The sequence below is a fragment of the Gallus gallus genome, chromosome 20 (genome assembly GCF_016699485.2).
Source record: "Gallus gallus isolate bGalGal1 chromosome 20, bGalGal1.mat.broiler.GRCg7b, whole genome shotgun sequence".
NCBI lineage: Eukaryota > Metazoa > Chordata > Aves > Galliformes > Phasianidae > Gallus > Gallus gallus.
Window position 1 is genome coordinate 4,136,605 of NC_052551.1, and position 14,617 is coordinate 4,151,221.

Genomic DNA, 14,617 nt, shown 5'->3' on the forward strand with positions numbered 1-14,617 from the left:
TTCTGTTTTGCTTTTGCTTGAAATGAAGGGAAGAAAAAGATACCTAAAAGCCAATCCCAATTAGCCTCAGCTATGGATAGGGGAAAACCTGTGAGCTCTGGGAAGCCAGGGCTCTGGCAGTTGTTTGGAAGCGGGGCAGCTGAGCTGAGCTCTGCTGATGCCACCAGCACTGCTGCTGGGCCTGAGGGGTCCTCAGCACCTTTGGAGGAACAGCAAAAGAGGCCTCTTACTCTCCCAAATGACAGAATTGGGTCTTTGTTCCCACAGTGGCCACTGCAATTATCCTGAGATTTTTAGAAGTGAAATACAGAGAACTTCACTTCCAACGCAGTAACTATTTTAACAAGGAACCTTCCCTGGGAGGAGAGCTTGGGTCACTGATTACACACAGTGGCCAACCACCTGTTTTGCTATCGGTGAAGATACCTTTAAGAGAGATTTGTCTGCCTCACCTCTTCCTCCATATCTTGGGTCTTAGCACCATCCTTGCCTGGTTTCCTAACAACCAAGTCAATGTGTGCCATGTGTCATAAAATCTACGTCAAAATAGTGGGCTTAGCCCTACTGGGAACAGAGAGCAAATGCCTCCCCAGAGAGGTAAAAGTATTTTTCAGGGAAGACCTGGAACAGTCTTTGGGATTGCTGATCTGCCAGGTAGTGTAATCAGTGTTGTCTGCCAGATCCACTGGTGTTGCAGGGACAAAGGAAGATGCTTTGGGAACGTACCCAGTTGTGTTGTCTCTGCTAGTGAATGTTGCTCTGGATTCTGACGTCTTCTGCAAGAAGAGAAGCAGTGTATGTGGGGGGGGGGAAGCAAAAACCTGGTCTTGTAAGGAATCTCCCCACAGTTATGTCCCTGTTTCTGAGATGGCCTTTCACACACCACCACTTGCCCTTACGTCCCAGCACTGCTTGGAAACAGAAGGCTTTTCCCTCAGCAGGCCCAGGCGGTGTCTGTAGGCCTCAACCATGGGTGCTTCCCCTGCCCAGCTGGATTTCTCAGATGCCTCAAGTTTATTAAACTCGATTGTTTTTGGTCAGTTAAGTCCTACAAATAGCCTTCGGGCAGGTTCTGTCCCTCCATGCTGTGGCATGGGTATAAAGGGCAGGAAGGGATGGCAACAAACCTAGATGTCAAACTGGGAATATTTCCTTACTTGAACACTGGAGGCCAAGTGAGTGAATTCCTGGCCTTCTGGAGGTCCCTGGGGGTGATTTCAGCATATGAATCATCTTTTGTTTCCGTGTGGGAAGAGGAGGGGGAGGAGAAATATAAATGATTTAAAAAGTTGAGAAGCTCATGTGAGGAAAGTTTAGAGTTGGGGAGTGCCGTTAGCTCTCATCATCTCTTGAGCTACTTCTGAGCAGGCGTGCAATTTCCATCCTTTATTAATATTCTCTCTCTATTTATAACTTTCTAACTTTCTCACTCCAGAGGTGGGAAAGCAGATGACATGGGCACCGTGCAATGAATTTGGGATGAGTGGAGCTGAAGAGCCCGCTAGCGTTCTCTCAGGAAGGCACGCTGTGCTGTGACATGGCCTCCTGCTGGAGGAGGACTGAGCCCTGTGGGGTGGTGACTGTGAGGGGAAAACCCAACCTTGCCCTTTGGAATAGCCCCGAGTTCCTGGTTATGCTAACTGTGGGATACAGCATGATTGTGTGGGGCAGTTCTTGGAGAAGGAGCCATCTATATGGAGCCCTGCAGGTCCATGGAGAACAGGGTTTGGGGAGCCCCACAGTAGGCACTGCAGTGGGTTCCTGTGTGCTTGCAGTGAACTCCCTCATCTCTGCTCTGTTTGGATAAGGACCAAGCCACCATGCTTCCCATTTTGGTACAGCAAGGTGGTGAAACAGGGCTAAAGGAGGTGACACTGACAAGGAGGGTGGGCAGGAGCTGCGAGCATCTCCTGCAACAGATCTGTCAGAAAGTCTCTGGTTTAGCAAACAAGCTGCTGTGAACAGCTCGCTGGGATCTGCTGACAGAACCAGGTCTGGGCTGCCACCTGCCTCGGCTGGGGCCTTTGGCTTGAAGCTGAAGGACCTACGAGCAGCTCTGAGGGGAGAATGGGGATCTCTGGACCCACTCCATGCTCCCCCACAGAGGAGCTGGGAAGACCACTCTATGGAGGAGCATCACACGCTGCAGCCATTCTAAATGACAGTACACTGAAGCCCCAAGCCCAGCCCGAGGCACAACTTGATCTGGCTGCGGGATGATGACATAGATTGGTTGGATGGGTGAGGGGGTCACTGGGAGATCCAGAAGGATCTGTCAGTTGTGTCTGCTGTGGGACATGAGGTGGGTGGGGATGGGTGAAGCTGGCCTAGGGGAAAGGACCACAGGCTAGCTGTGTTGAAGCAGTGTTGTGCTTAGCTTCTGTTTTAATGGTTAGAAAGGAGAAATGCTTTATAATGTAATAAAGCTTTGCAAGCCACTGTACTAACGGCCAAGAAATCGCAACGGCTGCCGAAGTCAGCGAGGTGACGGATGGAGGCTGGTCCCAGGGTGGTTGGTGGCTGCTGCCAGGCTGTCGTGTCAGGCTTTCTGCATCACTGAGCTGCTGCAGGAGCGGTCCCAGGGAGCAGGAGAGGGGCTGGCATCCTGTAAATGGAAGATGGAGCTTCCAGAGGCTGCTTAGGGGGATGAGTGGCATTTGCTGCCTGGAAGTGCTTTTCCACACTCAGCCCACGTGCAGGGGGAGCTTCTGCCCTAACGGCGGAGACTGGAAGGTTTGCCCTAGCTGTGAGCAGGCTGTGCTCCTTTCGGGGAATCGACTGAGAAATAAAGCACCCAAAGGACTGCCTCACCTTCCCACAGTGCTGAAAGTGCCCTGGTTTCTCCTGCTGCCATCACCATGGGCACTTGTCCCCATGGGCACAGCTCTGGCAGCATCAGAGTCCTTCAGCTCCCACCTCCTGTGAGCAGAACTCTGTCAGGGCAGAGAGTTATGTCAAACAGTGCTTCTGGAGGAATTTAATCCTGCAGATGCTCATGGTCGATGCCCCAGAAGAGGAATGAAAGCTCAGTGTTGGTCCTGGCGTCCAGCAGAGTGGTTCCCATTTGCAGTTTGGGGTTTGCTGGGTCCTCCCCCCCACCCCACCGCTTGGCAGTTCGGAGCTGTGCAGGGCAGGCTGAGGTTGGCTTTCATCTCATTGAGAAGATTTTTCCCTGGGAGGGTATAAGTATTGCACAGCTTATTTGTGCAGGCACATCCCCCATGTTTCCCTTCATAATGACCCTTACATCTCCTCAGTGCTCGGTAATACCGAGGGTGACAAGCCCTGTGTGCGAGAAACACAGCCTTCCCCAGGCAGCTCCTTTCCACCTTTTTGGAATAAAACCAACCTTGTCATTGCAAAGGCACTTTAAAGAGAGGCCCTAATTAGTGTCTATAAATTGCTTTCGTTAACCTTTCCTAGCTGATGCGATCTGTTCCCTTGTTACTAAAAACCTTTTATGAGGTGCCTTAATTTTCCACCCACATTATTAGTCTCCTGAAGCTTTTTACATGGAGTTCCTGTGTCCAAGTCTATCAGCAAGTGCATTTATCTGTCTCGGAAGATTTTTCTCCTGGGTTTTGTGCCCTTTGAAGAGCACTGAAAGAAAGTGCCTTTTATTGCCAGCAGTCTGAGTGTATACCTGTGTGTATGGGGAATGATTCCAGTCGGAAACGTAGAGCTTCTGCACAACAACAAAAGTGTTTGTTGCGTCTTTGAACTCCATTGGTGTGGAAATGAAACCCCTTTCCTTCAAGGAGCCGTGCGTGGGAGCTCCTGGCACTGAGGGGTTCTGTTAATTCTGTTAATGGCGGCTGCTGTGTCTTCCAAAAGCAGATTCACACACTTGGCCACATTTAACTTGGCTTTTTCACGCACTCCCAACCTGATGCCAAGGCGGGGTGGCTCACATATGGCAGCCGATGAGATGGCATCTGGGGGCACGAGCAATATTGAATGTGCGACTGTCTCTGTTGTCACAACAAATGGCTGCTCTTCATGCATTTATTTTTTCCCCACGACTTTTGGAATTTCAGCAAAGCAGAAGTATTTCCATAAGAGCTGGGAATGCAGGCTTTTCTTTTTGGGAATGGCTACTGAAAGCCATCTCTGGTTTTCTTGGGATGGATCTGCCTCCCCACCTTCAGAGTCAACAGAAACGTTTCGTTTCAGATCCATCTAGAGGTCTTAAGACATGAGCAGAAACGCACGTGTTATCTGTTGTTGTTTTTTGCTCTGTATTTCTAGAGCGTCGATATCAGCACGTGGTATTTCCTGGTGAAAACACAACTGCAAAAGCACTCTGTAATAATGCGTCCTGGCTGTCCTTGCTGGGCTATGTCAGGGTGCAGCGATACAGGAAGCCTCGCTGGGATTTTTATTTCTATCCAAAATGAAACCCCCAAATGTGTGCATGCTGCTGCCCACCCTCCTCCTGGGGTGCATCTGCCCCTTCACGCTGTGTTGGCACAGGGAAATGGGTGGTTTCCATGTTGTTTCAGTTCCTGGCTTTTACACTTCGGTGTTTCTACCGTTTCTGATACCACTGAAAGTCTTTTTTTATGTATCCTGCAACGATCTTACAAGATGAACACCCAGCATTGGATGAAAACTGCCCGTCCCTCTGGGAAGGTGGTTCTGTTTGGATTCGAGGCGTTGTGAATCCAGGTGGGATTGGCTGATGGAATTGTTTCTTCCTGAACGTAGTTTAAATCACTTAATCTCCTTCTAAAATTTGGCTGCAGTGTGTTCTGGAGGTGAAAGTCAGAAACCATCTCCTTGGTTGCACTTACAGGCTGTCTGCTCGTAGCTCCCTCTTATTTATAAAAAACACGCTAAAAAAGGCAGTTTCCTGGCAGCGAATGGCTCTTGGCCAGACCAGGCTGCATAGGCCACGTGTTTAAATCTGGCACAGCTTTCTGGTGTTGCTGATGGTATTGCTGGTATTGCTGCTTCATGCACCTGCGAGGAGGGAGTGCTCTGAAGGAGGTCCAGGCGGTGGGGAGCAGCTGGGGCTCTTTGCACGTGGGTGCAGTGGGTACGCTATGTTGGATCACCATCTACCCTCCAGCCCTGCCCAGCCAAATTGGGGCTGCTGCTGCTGGGGCTCAGGGTGCTCGTGAACACAGCGGAGCTCTGATTCTTTTGTGTTTAACCTTTCTGTTCTCTCTCCTGGCTGCTCTGCTTCTGATTGTGGCCGGGCAGCCTTGGGTGGCTGCGCTGTGGTTGTTATCTGTGGGCTGCCAAATGTCAAAGGCTGAACTTCCATATCTGAGCCCATTAATATTTGCTGATCTATTGCTCTAGCTTTGAGCCGGTGACTTCCCAGCCTGTTTGTCCTTGTGATTTCCCTGGGAGAATTGCTGCCTGCTGACTGGCTGAGGGTGATGGCTGCTGGAATGGGTCGTACTACACAGCACGTCTGACTTCCATAGGGTGAGGCTGAGGGGCTGCTGCTTCAGCTCCCGGCTTTGTGGGGCTGCAACGTGGGGCTTCTTGCAGCTGATGCGTTTCTTACCTGCCTGCCTGCCTTCCAGGTGTGTGCCATTTCCTATGCTCGGATAACTGCGTGTTTTGTCCCCCTCCAATAACAAGAAATAAGAGAGCGTGGATAACAGCTCAGTCAGAGACCTCTGCTGTTTCCTGCGTAATAAGCAGCAGCAACCTGGAGTGAAATGTCGGCTCTCTGCCCACGTTGGCTGTGACCTCCCCAGCCAAGGCTCTGCAGAGCTGTGCTGATATCTAATCCAATTCTGTTGGAAGCATGCAAGGCGTCAGCACGATCCCTCGCTGCTACCTGGCGTTTTGCAGCATCACTGTGTTTGCCAGTGGGTCTGGGTTAAGGCACAGTTCCACGGCCAGCTCTTCTTTGCAAATGAATATTGGTGGGGAAGTGAATATTTCTGCAGGTGAAGCCGTCTTGCGGGACCGAGCCATTCACAGCTGATGCTTGCTTTACCCTGCTGCACTTGAGAACATGATATGTGGATAGCATGCACGGGCAGGAGGGCCTTGGCTGCGAGCTGTGGCTATGCATGGCTTCAGGCTCTGCTTTCTGCCCCCTCTCCTGGTCAAGGAGAACTTGAAAAGTGGATTAAATCTATTTTTTTTCCAGATTTAAATTCCTGCCTTGCTGGATCGAGGCCAGTGCTGCTCAGCTGGTGTAGGTTTCTTCCTCCTAGAATCATGGAAAATACAGGTTGAGCGGGCCCTGGGAGGTCATGTAATCCACCTCGTGCCCCAAGGCAGGATCAACTGTATCTAAAATGCTTGCTAATGAGGCTGGGGTTAGGTATCTTAGTGTATTTATAGGCTCCTCCACAACACCAGAGCACATATACCTGTGCATGCACTCTTGCTTCTTGCTCAGCTCCGTGTATTCTCCTCACTTGCTCATATTTATCCTCCTTTATTTTGCTTTGCATCCCATCCTTATGTGTATTGACTGTGAGTTTTCCTACTTCCGTGAAGAATGCTCTAATTCTTTCTCTCTCAGCAGTTGCTATGGCAGCTGGTGCAGGCAGTGCCTCATAACCCAGTGCAGAGCGGCTTTTGCATACACTTCCACTGCTTGGTTCTTCCTCTGGAGCCTGGCCAGATTTTTGGGAAACCTTATCACCCACTGCAAATGCCTCGACAAAAGGAAAGGAAATCAGATTCTGGCACAACCATTAAAAATATCCTAAGCCTAGCTGCTCTCAAACCCACTGCCCAAAGGATGCTAAATAGGCCAGGAAGATGCTGTTTAATTCTGTCTGCTGATGCCTTTGTAATCAAGAGCCGAGATGCAATCAAGCACCCTGCACTCCTTTTAATTCTGGGAACAAGAGCCCGTGTGCAGCTCCTAGCAAGCAGATGCAGTTTCCACTGAGGCCTCTGCAATTTGCAACTGCTTATTGCTGAGTTTGGCCTCTGCACCCCCTAGAATGGCATGAGGCAGAGTGGCTGTAAGTGTTATTCATGTAGGAAGCTGGCTTAAGTCGCTGTTTCTTATGCTCAGTGTGTACTTCATACCAGCATCCATCCTTGCAGCCACGTTTTTCAAGCTTTGACCTCGGCTCCCCATTTCCTTGTGGGCCTGGCTGCCCAGCTTTCCATAGAATGGTTGGGTTGGAATTGAGATCATCCACTTCCAACCCTGACTGTGGGCTGGCTGTCCCCACCAGACCAGGCTGCACAGGGCCCCATCCAGCCTGGCCTTGGGCACCTCCAGGGATGGGGCACCCACAGCTTCACTGTCAAAAATGTCTGTTTCAAAAGAGCAAAATTGTACCAAGAAAATATTCTCGAATGAAAACATTCATACAGCAGTTTTCCTGTGCTAAGAGTCTCCTCTGTCAATGCAGAGATCCAGCTGGGGGCTGCAGCCGAGCCCCGGTGCTGTGGGCTGTGCAGGGACCAGGTGAGGCCAGGCACACGGCCTCCTGCACACAGCTGGCTTCAACCTACTTTGCTTTCTGTGGCTTTCGAACTTTTCTGACCTGGTTTATTTTCTTTCATTTCAGATGGAGCATCTTTAATTAGCAAACTATCAGGCCAGAGCAGGACTCCTCAGAAACTAAATGGGACTCTTCATTTTGTTCAAATCTTGGCTTGGTAGCCTGAAATAGCAGCCTTTAGGAAGGGTGGGCTGTGGGTGCTCGCAGTCCATCCTGCTCCTGTGAGATGGGCCAGTGGTTGTAGAGCTTCATGTAAAAGGGCAACTGGAAGGGATTCCCTGTGTGCTTTCGTGGCAAATCCAATCTCCAATAACTTCAATCAGGTGACTGTGAAATGGCCATGAACAAGCTGCTGCTCTCCCCTCTGCTCCAAATTTTACTCATCTGTGTCAGTTTTTCGTCTCTCCTCAGTGAGCAGAGCTCTCCAGCACTGGTCAGTGTTGGAACTACAGCATGGATTTAAGGTTTGGACCATCATTGCAGATCCTTCTCCTCTGTGCAGCTTTCCAGCTGGGGGTTTCTTGTGCCATTCCCCGGTTCTGAGATGCAAACCCACTGCCATGGACACTTGTGCATCCCCTGGAATGGGCACGGCTGCAGAAAGCAGCAGAACAGGCAGGGATGAGTGTGACATGGGCAGAACAGCATCCTATGAGACTGCTGTCTGACCGACCCTGGGGAGGGAGCTATTGGTTTGGGGCTGGGGGCAGCAGGGGCTGTTCAGCCTGTCAGCCTTGGTGCTTCTCACATTAATGCCTCTTGTGTTAATGGGCAGCTCCACAGCTGTGCTGTGATTGGGAGTGGTTGATGGTGGAGCAGTGGAGCAGGAGCCCAGACTCCAAGCAAGTTACCGAGGTTGCACTTAACCCCTGGAAAAGAGTGTTGCTGGCTGTGAGTAATGGGGAGCTCACCTGGGGTTCGCTGGAGGAGGTGGTGGCTCTCAGTGCTGGTGCTGGGATCTGCCTCCCTGCTCAGGGCAGACATAGTGCTGCTGCTGCACGTACATTGTGCTCCTGGACAATGCAGCACCACACACAGCCTGTGCTGAGCTCCAGGGAGCTGAGGTGTGCCTTGGTTCAGCCCGGATACAGCTTTCCTGGGAGCAGGGTGCCAGGCCCTGCCTGCCGTCCGAAATGAGCCGAAGCCGTACGCTCCAACCTGTGGGTACGTGGGGCAGGCTGCTTTACAAAGGCAGAGTGACTGCCAGCAAGCCATGGGCATCACTTACTGTACGTAATTAATTTTTTTTTTGGACCTTCTTTATGGCCTATTTTATTTGGACTCGGAAAGTAAGCTGCAGGGGGGGAGACTGTCCTTATTCCGACGGGTCTACCCCCAACCCATAAATGTGGGCCAGATCTGCTGGTACATGCTGCCTGCTTTGTGCCACCATCATAACAACCATAAATGTCACTTTATAGGTGATTGCTCTGCCAGATGAATCTGGATCAGTCTCCCTGCCCTTTCTAATCAGGTTAGTTTTCTTTTGCTCTGTTCTATTAGGAGAAACCCAGCCTGATGGAGCTCTATTTCCATCCACACTCATTCAGCTGATGGCTCTTTCCATCTTGGCTTTACCTGCAGTACTGCTGAGCTGTCTCATGCAGGTGGCACTCTGGCGTATGACTTTGTACATCTTAGCTAATATTCACTGGGATTATTTTTTGCTAGGTGTTTTGTTTCATTTTCAGACAGTTTAGTTTTGTGCTGGTGAGGTGCACTGGATTTAAGGGGATGACAATTGCTCCTAGCTGTCAGAAGGAAAGCACTAATTATCCATCATGTTTCACTGAGCCTCTCTTGAACTGATCTACCATAGAAAACAGTTTTCTCATCCTCCATCTTCAGGAAGTCTGATTCCTATGAGTTCTGCTCTCTTGATGGTGGGGACTTATCTTTGGGCACAGAAGAGAAAAAAAAAAACAGCTCGGGGTTAAAATGTGCCAGCCCTGGATTTAAATCACCTGACTTTAGGAGCACCAAAGCATCTGTGCTGATGTGCTGTGAAGTCACTGCCCATGTGCACTGATTTGCTGTGCTTTCCTGGACACAGCAGGGTTTGGTGAGTGCGGTGGGCTGTTTGTTTGCTTTGCATGGGGCTGAGTTTCAGAACAAACCTCCTGTTCCTGTGAGACAAGATAAGAGCAGCTTGGGGAAATGCAGCTGCGGTGTCTCTCATGAGGCTCAGCTGCGAACCGCACTTCCCATGACTCAGAGCAGTGGGCACCACTTCCCTGTGGGTCCCCAGGCTTAGAAAAGCTGCTCGTATTTTTGTTAATTAATGAGGTTTCTGATGAGCTATCCTTAGCTGCAGCTGCATGTGATGTCTCGAATCCATCTTGCTGTGCTCCTGGTGTTTCTGACACAGACGTGAAGAGGGCATCTTCCAGAGAGCCTCACACGGCCTCTTCCTGTCGCCCAGCAGGTCGTTTTGTTTTGCTCTTGTGAGCAGCAATCAGCAGTTCTTATCAAACTCACAGAAAGGGAAGTGTTGGTGGAGGGAGATGCATCGCCCTGCGTGGTGCATCGGTAGCTCTGCACAGTGGGGCTGCCCTCCTCACTGCTGTTTGTTCTGAGGATGTGCTTCAGCAGCACCAAACGCCTCCTGATGTCCAGTGAGAAATGGATGCTCCATCCCTGCAGGTGCCCAAGGCTGTGGATTGGGCCTGGGCAGCCTGGCCTGATGAGGGGCAGCCAGCCAGGGGTTGGAACTGGATGACCTTTAAGGTCCCACCTGCCCCCAGCCATTCTATGATTCTGTGACTTATCCGGGCTTCCGCATCTTCTGCAATTCCATCAAGACCCTCTCCCTGCTGCTGTTGGCACGAGGCAGTGAGGTGCAGCTGGTGGAGGAGCAGCCTGGTGCTGGTGCTGTCGCAGGAGGTGGCCCTGCCTCTCACCCTGTTCCTTGCCTTCCCCACAGTGACTGCTGCAGCTCGACCAGTTGGATTTCCTGGGGTCAGCCTCAAGAAATGGCCCTCATGAAGAGCAACTCCGTGGGGGAGTGAGGCTCTCCAGCAGTAGAGAGGTTAACGTGGTCTGTCCCGACGACTGTCTGTGCTTCATGCCAAGCCCGGTTGTCATCTCGCTGCTTTTAGCCCTGCAGTTGTTCTGTCCTGGAGCACCGCCTGCTCAGTGAGGACCGCACACTTTTTGCTGGGACATCGATCCTTGCTCCAGTGCTCCCTAATCCATGCTGTGGGAGGGAGCTCCACAGCTGCCTGCCCTCCTTGTGCCCATACCCAAAAGGACACGGCCATGTGTGCCATCCTGCCAGCACAAGGTGCTCTGTCTCCTGCCAGTAGCTTGCATGCGTTTCCCTTGTGCAGTCAGGGCGCAGTTTCACTCACTCTTTGCTGGCAATCTTCTTCTTCTCAGGTCTCCCCCGCACTTATAGAAGCTGGAGGAGAGGTGATGTGCTGGTGGGGCTTGGAGCTGTGCAGTGTCATAGCTCCGATGACTGGCAGCAGGAGAAGCGTGCGGGGTCAGCTCCAGCTGCATGCGTTCTCTTTTCAGAGGGGAATAACTAGAATTTGGTTTGAGGTTTGTAGATCAGGTTTCCATTACACAACTGTACCGCCTTCAGCCACTCGTGTGACATGGAGGCCTTGCTGGGTGCCCTGGTCTGCTTGGCTGCTTTCTGTGGGAGCAGTGCTTTGTGATGAGGTGCACGGGAGGAAGCAGACATATGTGCCACAGCACTGGCTGGGATGGGAGCCAAGGCGTAGAGTGGGATTTCCTTCAGTCTTTGTAGAACATGGGAAGCATGTCAGAAGCGTTCATTCCAGACAGGTGTGAGAGGTGCAGGGACACACGGGGCGTTCCGCTGTTCGTTGTCACGTTTCCTGTATTGCGACAGCTGAAAGACACCCAGCTGGGCACGTCGCTCCTGGGTTCTTGTAGCATTAACCACATAACGAAGGACTCCCTGACGTGGGGAATCCATTGGGGAAGGACCTCTCCTGTACGCAAACAGGAGCAGAATAAAACGGTTCGTTAACAAAGCTGGTTTTAATAGAGCAGTTAGCAAAGTTCTTCCCTCGCTGTGGAGAGAACGGTCCTGCTGTTGCTAATGGCAAAAGCTGATGGGGAATTTTAATGACTTAATTATTTTGAAAATTGCGTCTTCTTGGGCAATGCAGCATTCTTTGGCTAACTGAAGCTTTCTTCCACTGTTGCAGAAAGGAAAACGATCATTCCTCTGAGGTTACTCTTTGCTGAAGAGGGAATGGAAGGCAGTTGGCTTGCAGTACTGCGGTGGAGTTTGACAATCTATTTCAACCCGAGGCAGGAGACCACCCGAAGGGACAAAGAGAGAGAAGCCAAGTGACATGTCAGGCACTGAGGCTGCTTCCCCATGGGCTCACCTCCTGGCGGCCACGGAGCTGTAATGCATCAGCCCTGCTGGGAGCACTCGTGTTATGCTTATCAACTTTGTAGGGAGCAGAACTCAGGTAGAAGTTGTGAGAGGAGGAGTTCAAGAGGGTCCTCAGTTCTGTGTGCAGGTGGCACAAACATGAGGTGGGCTGGTCTGGGTGCAGAGCTCTGTGTGTCAATTAGAGACCAGCCCAGCTGTTGGCCCGCTGGTTTCGGGACAACTTGAAGATCTGTTGTCTTTGTCTTTGAGGGCTCATGTAAGGGGAGTTCAGACCTTCTGCAAAGAAATCAGGAAATGCTAAGGAAATGAAGCTTTTCTCCTACAAAATAACGGAGCTTAGAGGTGGATTGCAGGGCTAGCAGCCTGCAGCAGGTTCACACTGTGGTCTTTGTTGAGCAGAGCATCCCAAACCTGATCCTGCTGTGGGTCCACAGGCGAGTGGTCTCCAGCTTCAGCCCTGCGCTGGGGTTACTCGTGTCCCCTGTCTGCAGCAGCCAGCATGCAGGTTTCTCTGTGAGCCTCCTGCCAGGCCTGTCTCATTCACTGCAAATCCTCCAATGGCTGCAGAAGGGCTGCGTTTCTGCCAAGCTTGGGTATTAATTTCTGATTCAACTCTTAAACATGTGAACCAGTTTCCATGCAACACTGGTTACCTTTGTCGATGTTCTTCAGGGATAATCTCTGACTGCTCTGACAATGTTTTGTGGTTGCCAAGGGCTCAGAGAGGAGTCCTTGTAGCTCTCCTACTGCTTCCTTCCATAGCCTTCAATGGTGGCGTGCTGATGTGCTGGGTTAGTAGTGGGTTTGGACACACTGAAAACAAGCCTGCAGCATGAAGAGATGGGCTGTGCAGATATTTCCTGGCATTAGGCTTCCTGGGTGCACAGTGGTACAAAGCTGTGCTGTGCCTGCAGGCCGGGTCCCACTCGGCTGGCTGGGTGCTTTGCAGCTGCTCGGTGGCTGGGACAGCTGCCTGTGCTGGTGTCAGGCTGCTGTGGTGCTGAGAGCACAACGGTGCCATCACTCGGTTCTCAGGGCTGACTGATGCAGAGGACAGCAGAGGACAGAAGGAGCACCGCATGCTTGGAGCTGTGGCTTGTGGTGCTGTCACAGCCGTGCCATGGGCTGTCACTGTGACCTTGGCAGAGAAGGCTGAACCTCCACAGCCTTTGCTCTAACACAGCTGAGGTGTCACATCTGTGAAACAAGGCAAGCAGTAGTGGTAAAATCCCAGGAGAGGGCCTGGAGCTCCTCGCTGCTGGCTCCCTGCGTGAGAGCTCTGCTGAAATTCAAATCTATGCGTCACTTAAAATCCGCTGCTGAATAATTGCAGGCTGCTCCAGCAGGAGGGCTGCAGAGGAGCAGCCGGTACTTCCCTGGTGCAGTTCAGGGCACTGCTTAACTTGTGTGAAAGTGTTCTTTCTGTAGTGCTTGCTGTTTAAAAGGAAACTACAATCTTTTTTTTCTTTTTTTTTTTTTTTTTCTTAAGAGAGGACTTTCTATTTAGCTGTTTCCTTTCCGGCAGTGCAGCATTTCCAGTAAGAAGCTGTGCTGTCAGGTGGGGGTGACGATGCAGCAGGTTGTGCTGTAACTCGTGCTGTGCCCCCGCTCCCTGTGCAGGCAGCAGTGGGTGGCACTGGGATATGGGGACCAGGGCTGCTGCAGCTCCTGCTGTGGCTGCATGACACAGGGCTGGGTGAGAGGGCTCTGTGGCATTGCACATCCCAGCACACTGCGTAGGGCGGGCACTGGGGCTGCAGGGAGGCAGCGGCTGTGTTATGAGCGTGGGGTTTGATCTGGTGTGTCTTAAAGACCTTCATCCCAGGTGTCCTGTAGTGCGTGGAGGCAACTCTGAAGGAAGAAAAAAAACCTAAAGGTGCTAATCAAAGTCACTGTGGGTGCTGGGGAGAGTGAAGAAGGTACAAAAAAGCCAGAGGCAGAGGAGGGCTGGAGGTGCTCATCAGAAAGGGGAGCTTGGGGAGCAGCCCTCCCTGTGGAGAATTGCTCTGTGCTAACAGCTTGAAAAGCGCAGGGATGCTTCCCTTCCAGCACAACCTCTTTTCTGTTACTCTAAATAGAATGTTTCCTGTTTTATAATTGAGCCTCTTGAAGGCATTCCTGTTGCTCAGGTCAACGTACAGCTGCTGAGCTGAGCCCATAAATGCCTGAAACACGAGCTGGGGAATGGGCTGTTGACTCTGGAACCTCATAACACTGTAAAACAGCAATAGGAACTATTTCCTGCTGTACAGAGCAGGTTGGAGTATCCTGTTGCAAGTCCTGCAGGCTGCCTGTGTGCAGAGCATGGGGTGGTTGTGCAGTTCTGCCCTTGGGCCCTATTGTTTGTTGTGCTATTGTGGTAATGGAACAGGGAGCTCCTCATGTGCTGGGACAGCTGGAGAAATGTACCTCCTGACACCTCTGCTGCCTTTTATTGAAACACTTCCTAAGCTGTAATTGCTATTAAAGCCAATTAATTTTTTTACTGCCTTTTCTTTTTGCCCTGAAAGATGTATTTTCTAATAGGCTTAGTATAGACTTCACAGGTGATGCCTGCTGCGCATCTCAGTAGATAGGTTTTGGTCCCTTACATCAGAAGTAGCCTTTGAACGGGCACTTAAGTGGGATCCTCTGTGCTGCTCAGATGGAAGTCTTTAATGTTGTGTTGTGTGGATAGATCTGTGCTGGCATCATGGCTTCAGGAAGAATTTCTGGGGGGAAGAAAGCTGGAAGAGTCCAGAGCAGTGGGAGAAGAGAAGGTTCTGGTGAAGTGTCTATTGCTTCTGTAGGTGCCCTTCAC

The 14,617-nt window shown here is 51.2% G+C and overlaps 1 protein-coding gene across 6 annotated transcripts in view; it reads left to right on the forward strand.

Annotated features, from left to right (window-relative positions):
- PPP1R16B (protein phosphatase 1 regulatory subunit 16B) overlaps nt 1-14,617 on the forward strand; it is a 58,180-nt gene that overhangs the window by 24,560 nt on the left and 19,003 nt on the right. The window lies entirely within an intron of this gene.